Raw genomic sequence first — 9,946 nt, forward strand, 5'->3', positions numbered from 1 at the left:
TGGCACCACAAGCTCCAGCTCTGACACTGTGATCTGTAGTACGAGGGCACCACAAGGTCCAGCTCTGACACTGTGATCTGTAGTACGGGGGCACCACAAGGTCCAGCTCTGACACTGTGATCTGTAGTACGAGGGGCACCACAAGCTCCAGCTCTGACACTGTGATCTGTAGTACGGAGGGCACCACAAGGTCCAGCTCTGACACTGTGATCTGTAGTACGGGGGCACCACAAGCTCCAGCTCTGACACTGTGATCTGTAGTACGGGGGCACCACAAGCTCCAGCTCTGACACTGTGATCTGTAGTACGGGGGCACCACAAGCTCCAGCTCTGACACTGTGATCTGTAGTACGAGGGGCACCACAAGGTCAGCTCTGACACTGTGATCTGTAGTACGAGGGCACCACAAGGTCCAGCTCTGACACTGTGATCTGTAGTACGAGGGCACCACAAGCTCCAGCTCTGACACTGTGATCTGTAGTACGAGGGCACCACAAGGTCCAGCTCTGACACTGTGATCTGTAGTACGAGGGCGCCACAAGCTCCAGCTCTGACACTGTGATCTGTAGTACGGAGGGCACCAGAAGCTCCAGCTCTGACACTGTGATCTGTAGTACGGGGGCACCACAAGGTCCAGCTCTGACACTGTGATCTGTAGTACGAGGGCACCACAAGGTCCAGCTCTGACACTGTGATCTGTAGTACGAGGGCACCACAAGGCTCCAGCTCTGACACTGTGATCTGTAGTACGGGGGCACCACAAGCTCCAGCTCTGACACTGTGATCTGTAGTACGGGGGCACCACAAGCTCCAGCTCTGACACTGTGATCTGTAGTACGGGGGCACCACAAGGTCCAGCTCTGACACTGTGATCTGTAGTACGAGGGCACCACAAGGTCCAGCTCTGACACTGTGATCTGTAGTACGAGGGCACCACAAGCTCCAGCTCTGACACTGTGATCTGTAGTACGGGGGCACCACAAGCTCCAGCTCTGACACTGTGATCTGTAGTACGGGGGCACCACAAGCTCCAGCTCTGACACTGTGATCTGTAGTACGAGGGCACCACAAGGTCCAGCTCTGACACTGTGATCTTTAGTACGAGGGCACCACAAGCTCCAGCTCTGACACTGTGATCTGTAGTACGAGGGCACCACAAGGTCCAGCTCTGACACTGTGATCTGTAGTACGAGGGCACCACAAGCTCCAGCTCTGACACTGTGATCTGTAGTACGAGGGCACCACAAGGCTCCAGCTCTGACACTGTGATCTGTAGTACGGGGGCACCACAAGCTCCAGCTCTGACACTGTGATCTGTAGTACGAGGGCACCACAAGCTCCAGCTCTGACACTGTGATCTGTAGTACGGGGGCACCACAAGGCTCCAGCTCTGACACTGTGATCTGTAGTACGGGGGCACCACAAGCTCCAGCTCTGACACTGTGATCTGTAGTACGGGGGCACCACAAGGTCCAGCTCTGACACTGTGATCTGTAGTACGGGGGGCACCACAAGGTCCAGCTCTGACACTGTGATCTGTAGTACGAGGGCACCACAAGGTCCAGCTCTGACACTGTGATCTGTAGTACGGGGGCACCACAAGGCTCCAGCTCTGACACTGTGATCTGTAGTACGGGGGCACCACAAGCTCCAGCTCTGACACTGTGATCTGTAGTACGGGGGCACCACAAGGTCCAGCTCTGACACTGTGATCTGTAGTACGAGGGGCACCACAAGGTCCAGCTCTGACACTGTGATCTGTAGTACGAGGGCACCACAAGGTCCAGCTCTGACACTGTGATCTGTAGTACGAGGGCACCACAAGGTCCAGCTCTGACACTGTGATCTGTAGTACGAGGGCACCACAAGCTCCAGCTCTGACACTGTGATCTGTAGTACGAGGGCACCACAAGCTCCAGCTCTGACACCGTGATCTGTAGTACGAGGGCACCACAAGGTCCAGCTCTGACACTGTGATCTGTAGTACGGGGGCACCACAAGCTCCAGCTCTGACACTGTGAACTGTAGTACGGGGGCACCACAAGCTCCAGCTCTGACACTGTGATCTGTAGTACGAGGGCACCACAAGGTCCAGCTCTGACACTGTGATCTGTAGTACGAGGGCACCGCAAGGTCCAGCTCTGACACTGTGATCTGTAGTACGGGGGCACCACAAGGTCCAGCTCTGACACTGTGATCTGTAGTACGGGGGCACCACAAGCTCCAGCTCTGACACTGTGATCTGTAGTACGGGGGCACCACAAGGTCCAGCTCTGACACTGTGATCTGTAGTACGAGGGCACCACAAGCTCCAGCTCTGACACTGTGATCTGTAGTACGAGGGCACCACAAGGTCCAGCTCTGACACTGTGATCTGTAGTACGGGGGCACCACAAGCTCCAGCTCTGACACTGTGATCTGTAGTACGGGGGCACCACAAGCTCCAGCTCTGACACTGTGATCTGTAGTACGGGGGCACCACAAGCTCCAGCTCTGACACTGTGATCTGTAGTACGAGGGCACCACAAGGTCCAGCTCTGACACTGTGATCTGTAGTACGAGGGGCACCACAAGCTCCAGCTCTGACACTGTGATCTGTAGTACGGGGGCACCACAAGGTCCAGCTCTGACACTGTGATCTGTAGTACGGGGGCACCACAAGGTCCAGCTCTGACACTGTGATCTGTAGTACGGGGGCACCACAAGGTCCAGCTCTGACACTGTGATCTGTAGTACGGGGGCACCACAAGGTCCAGCTCTGACACTGTGATCTGTAGTACGAGGGCACCACAAGGTCCAGCTCTGACACTGTGATCTGTAGTACGAGGGCACCACAAGCTCCAGCTCTGACACTGTGATCTGTAGTACGAGGGCACCACAAGGTCCAGCTCTGACACTGTGATCTGTAGTACGAGGGCACCACAAGCTCCAGCTCTGACACTGTGATCTGTAGTACGGGGGCACCACAAGCTCCAGCTCTGACACTGTGATCTGTAGTACGGGGGCACCACAAGCTCCAGCTCTGACACTGTGATCTGTAGTACGGGGGCACCACAAGGTCCAGCTCTGACACTGTGATCTGTAGTACGAGGGCACCACAAGGTCCAGCTCTGACACTGTGATCTGTAGTACGGGGGCACCACAAGCTCCAGCTCTGACACTGTGATCTGTAGTACGGGGGCACCACAAGCTCCAGCTCTGACACTGTGATCTGTAGTACGAGGGCACCACAAGGTCCAGCTCTGACACTGTGATCTGTAGTACGGGGGCACCACAAGGTCCAGCTCTGACACTGTGATCTGTAGTACGAGGGCACCACAAGGTCCAGCTCTGACACTGTGATCTGTAGTACGGGGGCACCACAAGGTCCAGCTCTGACACTGTGATCTGTAGTACGAGGGCACCACAAGCTCCAGCTCTGACACTGTGATCTGTAGTACGGGGGCACCACAAGCTCCAGCTCTGACACTGTGATCTGTAGTACGGGGGCACCACAAGGTCCAGCTCTGACACTGTGATCTGTAGTACGGGGGCACCACAAGCTCCAGCTCTGACACTGTGATCTGTAGTACGGGGGCACCACAAGCTCCAGCTCTGACACTGTGATCTGTAGTACGAGGGCACCACAAGGTCCAGCTCTGACACTGTGATCTGTAGTACGAGGGCACCACAAGGTCCAGCTCTGACACTGTGATCTGTAGTACGAGGGCACCACAAGCTCCAGCTCTGACACTGTGATCTGTAGTACGAGGGCACCACAAGGTCCAGCTCTGACACTGTGATCTGTAGTACGAGGGCGCCACAAGCTCCAGCTCTGACACTGTGATCTGTAGTACGGGGGCACCACAAGGTCCAGCTCTGACACTGTGATCTGTAGTACGGGGGCACCACAAGCTCCAGCTCTGACACTGTGATCTGTAGTACGGGGGCACCACAAGGTCCAGCTCTGACACTGTGATCTGTAGTACGAGGGCACCACAAGGTCCAGCTCTGACACTGTGATCTGTAGTACGAGGGCACCACAAGGTCCAGCTCTGACACTGTGATCTGTAGTACGAGGGCACCACAAGCTCCAGCTCTGACACTGTGATCTGTAGTACGAGGGCACCACAAGCTCCAGCTCTGACACTGTGATCTGTAGTACGGGGGCACCACAAGCTCCAGCTCTGACACTGTGATCTGTAGTACGGGGGCACCACAAGCTCCAGCTCTGACACTGTGATCTGTAGTACGGGGGCACCACAAGGTCCAGCTCTGACACTGTGATCTGTAGTACGGGGGCACCACAAGCTCCAGCTCTGACACTGTGATCTGTAGTACGGGGGCACCACAAGCTCCAGCTCTGACACTGTGATCTGTAGTACGGGGGCACCACAAGGTCCAGCTCTGACACTGTGATCTGTAGTACGAGGGCACCACAAGCTCCAGCTCTGACACTGTGATCTGTAGTACGAGGGCACCACAAGCTCCAGCTCTGACACTGTGATCTGTAGTACGAGGGCACCACAAGCTCCAGCTCTGACACTGTGATCTGTAGTACGGGGGCACCACAAGGTCCAGCTCTGACACTGTGATCTGTAGTACGGGGGCACCACAAGGTCCAGCTCTGACACTGTGATCTGTAGTACGAGGGCACCACAAGCTCCAGCTCTGACACTGTGATCTGTAGTACGGGGGCACCACAAGGTCCAGCTCTGACACTGTGATCTGTAGTACGAGGGCACCACAAGCTCCAGCTCTGACACTGTGATCTGTAGTACGGGGGCACCACAAGGTCCAGCTCTGACACTGTGATCTGTAGTACGGGGGCACCACAAGGTCCAGCTCTGACACTGTGATCTGTAGTACGGGGGTGCCACAAGGTCCAGCTCTGACACTGTGATCTGTAGTACGAGGGCACCACAAGGTCCAGCTCTGACACTGTGATCTGTAGTACGGGGGCACCACAAGGTCCAGCTCTGACACTGTGATCTGTAGTACGGGGGCACCTCAAGCTCCAGCTCTGACACTGTGATCTGTAGTACGGGGGCACCACAAGGTCCAGCTCTGACACTGTGATCTGTAGTACGGGGGCACCACAAGCTCCAGCTCTGACACTGTGATCTGTAGTACGGGGGCACCACAAGGTCCAGCTCTGACACTGTGATCTGTAGTACGGGGGCACCACAAGGTCCAGCTCTGACACTGTGATCTGTAGTACGAGGGCACCACAAGCTCCAGCTCTGACACTGTGATCTGTAGTACGGGGGCGCCACAAGGTCCAGCTCTGACACTGTGATCTGTAGTACGAGGGCACCACAAGGTCCAGCTCTGACACTGTGATCTGTAGTACGGGGGCACCACAAGGTCCAGCTCTGACACTGTGATCTGTAGTACGAGGGCACCACAAGGTCCAGCTCTGACACTGTGATCTGTAGTACGAGGGCACCACAAGCTCCAGCTCTGACACTGTGATCTGTAGTACGGGGGCACCACAAGGTCCAGCTCTGACACTGTGATCTGTAGTACGAGGGCACCACAAGCTCCAGCTCTGACACTGTGATCTGTAGTACGAGGGCACCACAAGGTCCAGCTCTGACACTGTGATCTGTAGTACGAGGGCACCACAAGGTCCAGCTCTGACACTGTGATCTGTAGTACGAGGGCACCACAAGCTCCAGCTCTGACACTGTGATCTGTAGTATGAGGGCACCACAAGCTCCAGCTCTGACACTGTGATCTGTAGTACGGGGGCACCACAAGGTCCAGCTCTGACACTGTGATCTGTAGTACGAGGGCACCACAAGCTCCAGCTCTGACACTGTGATCTGTAGTACGAGGGCACCACAAGGTCCAGCTCTGACACTGTGATCTGTAGTACGGGGGCACCACAAGCTCCAGCTCTGACACTGTGATCTGTAGTACGGGGGCACCACAAGCTCCAGCTCTGACACTGTGATCTGTAGTACGGGGGCACCACAAGCTCCAGCTCTGACACTGTGATCTGTAGTATGAGGGCACCACAAGCTCCAGCTCTGACACTGTGATCTGTAGTACGGGGGCACCACAAGGTCCAGCTCTGACACTGTGATCTGTAGTACGGGGGCACCACAAGGTCCAGCTCTGACACTGTGATCTGTAGTACGGGGGCACCACAAGGTCCAGCTCTGACACTGTGATCTGTAGTACGAGGGCACCACAAGGTCCAGCTCTGACACTGTGATCTGTAGTACGAGGGCACCACAAGTTCCAGCTCTGACACTGTGATCTGTAGTACGAGGGCACCACAAGCTCCAGCTCTGACACTGTGATCTGTAGTACGAGGGCACCACAAGGTCCAGCTCTGACACTGTGATCTGTAGTACGAGGGCACCACAAGCTCCAGCTCTGACACTGTGATCTGTAGTACGGGGGCACCACAAGCTCCAGCTCTGACACTGTGATCTGTAGTACGGGGGCACCACAAGCTCCAGCTCTGACACTGTGATCTGTAGTACGGGGGCACCACAAGCTCCAGCTCTGACACTGTGATCTGTAGTACGGGGGCACCACAAGGTCCAGCTCTGACACTGTGATCTGTAGTACGAGGGCACCACAAGGTCCAGCTCTGACACTGTGATCTGTAGTACGGGGGCACCACAAGCTCCAGCTCTGACACTGTGATCTGTAGTACGAGGGCACCACAAGGTCCAGCTCTGACACTGTGATCTGTAGTACGGGGGCACCACAAGCTCCAGCTCTGACACTGTGATCTGTAGTACGAGGGCACCACAAGCTCCAGCTCTGACACTGTGATCTGTAGTACGAGGGCACCACAAGCTCCAGCTCTGACACTGTGATCTGTAGTACGGGGGCACCACAAGGTCCAGCTCTGACACTGTGATCTGTAGTACGGGGGCACCACAAGCTCCAGCTCTGACACTGTGATCTGTAGTACGAGGGCACCACAAGGTCCAGCTCTGACACTGTGATCTGTAGTACGGGGGCACCACAAGCTCCAGCTCTGACACTGTGATCTGTAGTACGGGGGCACCACAAGGTCCAGCTCTGACACTGTGATCTGTAGTACGGGGGCACCACAAGCTCCAGCTCTGACACTGTGATCTGTAGTACGGGGGCACCACAAGGTCCAGCTCTGACACTGTGATCTGTAGTACGAGGGCACCACAAGCTCCAGCTCTGACACTGTGATCTGTAGTACGAGGGCACCACAAGCTCCAGCTCTGACACTGTGATCTGTAGTACGGGGGCACCACAAGGTCCAGCTCTGACACTGTGATCTGTAGTACGAGGGCACCACAAGCTCCAGCTCTGACACTGTGATCTGTAGTACGAGGGCACCACAAGGTCCAGCTCTGACACTGTGATCTGTAGTACGAGGGCACCACAAGCTCCAGCTCTGACACTGTGATCTGTAGTACGGGGGCACCACAAGGTCCAGCTCTGACACTGTGATCTGTAGTACGAGGGCACCACAAGCTCCAGCTCTGACACTGTGATCTGTAGTACGAGGGCACCACAAGGTCCAGCTCTGACACTGTGATCTGTAGTACGAGGGCACCACAAGCTCCAGCTCTGACACTGTGATCTGTAGTACGGGGGCACCACAAGCTCCAGCTCTGACACTGTGATCTGTAGTACGGGGGCACCACAAGCTCCAGCTCTGACACTGTGATCTGTAGTACGGGGGCACCACAAGCTCCAGCTCTGACACTGTGATCTGTAGTACGAGGGCACCACAAGGTCCAGCTCTGACACTGTGATCTGTAGTACGAGGGCACCACAAGGTCCAGCTCTGACACTGTGATCTGTAGTACGGGGGCACCACAAGGTCCAGCTCTGACACTGTGATCTGTAGTACGAGGGCACCACAAGGTCCAGCTCTGACACTGTGATCTGTAGTACGGGGGCACCACAAGGTCCAGCTCTGACACTGTGATCTGTAGTACGGGGGCACCACAAGCTCCAGCTCTGACACTGTGATCTGTAGTACGGGGGCACCACCAGCTCCAGCTCTGACACTGTGATCTGTAGTACGAGGGCACCACAAGCTCCAGCTCTGACACTGTGATCTGTAGTACGAGGGCACCACAAGGTCCAGCTCTGACACTGTGATCTGTAGTACGGGGGCACCACAAGCTCCAGCTCTGACACTGTGATCTGTAGTACGGGGGCACCACAAGCTCCAGCTCTGACACTGTGATCTGTAGTACGGGGGCACCACAAGGTCCAGCTCTGACACTGTGATCTGTAGTACGGGGGCACCACAAGCTCCAGCTCTGACACTGTGATCTGTAGTACGGGGGCACCACAAGGTCCAGCTCTGACACTGTGATCTGTAGTACGAGGGCACCACAAGGTCCAGCTCTGACACTGTGATCTGTAGTACGAGGGCACCACAAGCTCCAGCTCTGACACTGTGATCTGTAGTACGAGGGCACCACAAGCTCCAGCTCTGACACTGTGATCTGTAGTACGAGGGCACCACAAGGTCCAGCTCTGACACTGTGATCTGTAGTACGAGGGCACCACAAGCTCCAGCTCTGACACTGTGATCTGTAGTACGGGGGCACCACAAGGTCCAGCTCTGACACTGTGATCTGTAGTACGGGGGCACCACAAGCTCCAGCTCTGACACTGTGATCTGTAGTACGGGGGCACCACAAGGTCCAGCTCTGACACTGTGATCTGTAGTACGAGGGCACCACAAGGTCCAGCTCTGACACTGTGATCTGTAGTACGAGGGCACCACAAGGTCCAGCTCTGACACTGTGATCTGTAGTACGGGGGCACCACAAGCTCCAGCTCTGACACTGTGATCTGTAGTACGGGGGCACCACAAGCTCCAGCTCTGACACTGTGATCTGTAGTACGAGGGCACCACAAGGTCCAGCTCTGACACTGTGATCTGTAGTACGAGGGCACCACAAGCTCCAGCTCTGACACTGTGATCTGTAGTACGGGGGCACCACAAGGTCCAGCTCTGACACTGTGATCTGTAGTACGAGGGCACCACAAGCTCCAGCTCTGACACTGTGATCTGTAGTACGAGGGCACTACAAGCTCCAGCTCTGACACTGTGATCTGTAATACGGGGGCACCACAAGCTCCAGCTCTGACACTGTGATCTGTAGTACGGGGGCACCACAAGGTCCAGCTCTGACACTGTGATCTGTAGTACGAGGGCACCACAAGGTCCAGCTCTGACACTGTGATCTGTAGTACGAGGGCACCACAAGCTCCAGCTCTGACACTGTGATCTGTAGTACGAGGGCACCACAAGCTCCAGCTCTGACACTGTGATCTGTAGTACGGGGGCACCACAAGGTCCAGCTCTGACACTGTGATCTGTAGTACGGGGGCACCACAAGGTCCAGCTCTGACACTGTGATCTGTAGTACGGGGGCGCCACAAGGTCCAGCTCTGACACTGTGATCTGTAGTACGGGGGCACCACAAGGTCCAGCTCTGACACTGTGATCTGTAGTACGAGGGCACCACAAGCTCCAGCTCTGACACTGTGATCTGTAGTACGGGGGCACCACAAGGTCCAGCTCTGACACTGTGATCTGTAGTACGGGGGCACCACAAGCTCCAGCTCTGACACTGTGATCTGTAGTACGGGGGCACCACAAGGTCCAGCTCTGACACTGTGATCTGTAGTACGAGGGCACCACAAGCTCCAGCTCTGACACTGTGATCTGTAGTACGGGGGCACCACAAGGTCCAGCTCTGACACTGTGATCTGTAGTACGAGGGCACCACAAGCTCCAGCTCTGACACTGTGATCTGTAGTACGGGGGCGCCACAAGGTCCAGCTCTGACACTGTGATCTGTAGTACGAGGGCACCACAAGGTCCAGCTCTGACACTGTGATCTGTAGTACGAGGGCACCACAAGCTCCAGCTCTGACACTGTGATCTGTAGTACGGGGGCACCACAAGGTCCAGCTCTGACACTGTGATCTG

Source organism: Leptodactylus fuscus, unplaced genomic scaffold (assembly GCF_031893055.1).
Source record: "Leptodactylus fuscus isolate aLepFus1 unplaced genomic scaffold, aLepFus1.hap2 HAP2_SCAFFOLD_1146, whole genome shotgun sequence".
NCBI classification, from domain to species: Eukaryota; Metazoa; Chordata; class Amphibia; order Anura; family Leptodactylidae; genus Leptodactylus; species Leptodactylus fuscus.